Source organism: Dasypus novemcinctus, chromosome 5, assembly GCF_030445035.2.
Source record: "Dasypus novemcinctus isolate mDasNov1 chromosome 5, mDasNov1.1.hap2, whole genome shotgun sequence".
Taxonomy (NCBI): Eukaryota; Metazoa; Chordata; class Mammalia; order Cingulata; family Dasypodidae; genus Dasypus; species Dasypus novemcinctus.
Genome location: NC_080677.1, coordinates 157,867,849 through 157,869,322, shown reverse-complemented (window position 1 = coordinate 157,869,322; position 1,474 = coordinate 157,867,849). Strand labels below are relative to the sequence as shown.

General features: G+C 45.0%; 1 pseudogene; it reads left to right on the top strand.

Annotated features, from left to right (window-relative positions):
* Positions 1-252: 252 nt before the first annotated feature.
* LOC101438806 (junctional adhesion molecule C pseudogene) lies at positions 253-1,474 on the top strand (annotated as a pseudogene).

Below are 1,474 nucleotides of genomic sequence, written 5' to 3'. Positions count from 1 at the left end.
GTAGGTGAGAAGAAAGTGGTATGATGTATTTAAAGTACTGAAAGAGAAAAGCTGCCAGCCAAGAATTCTGTATCTGGCAAAATTGTCCTTCAAAAATGATGGTGGCTTTTTCTTTTCAAGATTCATAAAATATTGTCAAACTATCACACACCCCAGCTTCAGCAGTCGACCCTCTGACCAGTCAGCAGCCATCAAAATTGTGCCAGGACCCTCCACTAGCAAAAAGACTACAACTTACTGAAGGCTCGGATAATGAGTAGCATTTTTTTGCAATCAAGTATTTTTACATTAAGGCAGCTTGATAGGGCTGTGAATCTCAAATCCAACAACCAAAACCCAGTGGTAAAGGAATTTGAAAGTGTGGAACTGTCTTGTATCATTACGGATTCACAGACAAATCAACCCAGGATTGAATGGAAGAAAATTCAAGATGACCAAGCAACATATGTGTTTTTGAGAACAAAATTCAGGGAGACTTGGCAGATCGTGCAGAAGTTTTTGGGAAAATATCCCTGAGGATTTGGAATGTGACATGGAAAGACTCAGCCCTTTACCGCTGTGAGGTTGTTGCTCGCAATGACCGCCAAGAAATTGATGAGATTGTCATTAACTTAACTGTACAAGTGAAGCCAGTGAGCCCTGTCTGCAGAGTACCCAAGGCCGTGCCTGTTGGCAAAGTGGCCACGCTGCACTGCCAGGAGAGCGAGGGCTATCCACGGCCTCTCTACAGCTGGTACCGCAGCAATATGCTGCTGCCCACAGAATCCAGAGCCAACCCCCGGTTTCGAAATTCCTCTTTTCTCTTAAACTCGGAAACAGGCACTCTGGTGTTCAGTGCTGTCCACAAGGAAGACTCTGGGCAGTACTACTGCATTGCCTCCAATGACGCAGGCTCAGCCAGGTGTGAGGAGCAGCAGATGGAAGTCTATTACCTGAACATTGGTGGAATTATTGGGGGGTTCTGGTTGTACTCGCTGTTCTGGCCCTGATAACATCGGGTATCTGCTGTGCATACAAATGTGGCTACTTCATCAACAATAAACAGGAGGGAGAAAGCTACAAGAACGCAGGGAAGTCAGAGAGCATCAACTACATCAGGACAAATGATGAGGGCGACTTCAGACACAAGTCATCCTTTGTGATCTGAGATCTGACAGCGCGGCTGTGAGCACATGCAAATACCTGCATCAGCAACTCCAAACAAGAGCAACCTAGGAGCAAAGCACACTTGGAAAGAGCTAGATCCTCATTCAAAAGCTTTTTTTTTTTTTGCCAAAGTTGAGGACTACTCCTTTCTTACTTTTTAACAAGCCACATGAATAAAGAATTTTCTTCAAGGTGGGCATAGTGATCATAAGGAAAAGAAACAGAACTGGCTCACTGATTCCCTGTTTGTTTCTGTTCTGATTCCCCTGCAGCATCAGGGTGACTTTAGAGGTCTTGCTCACACAGAATTCTCTGTGCTGGGGCACTG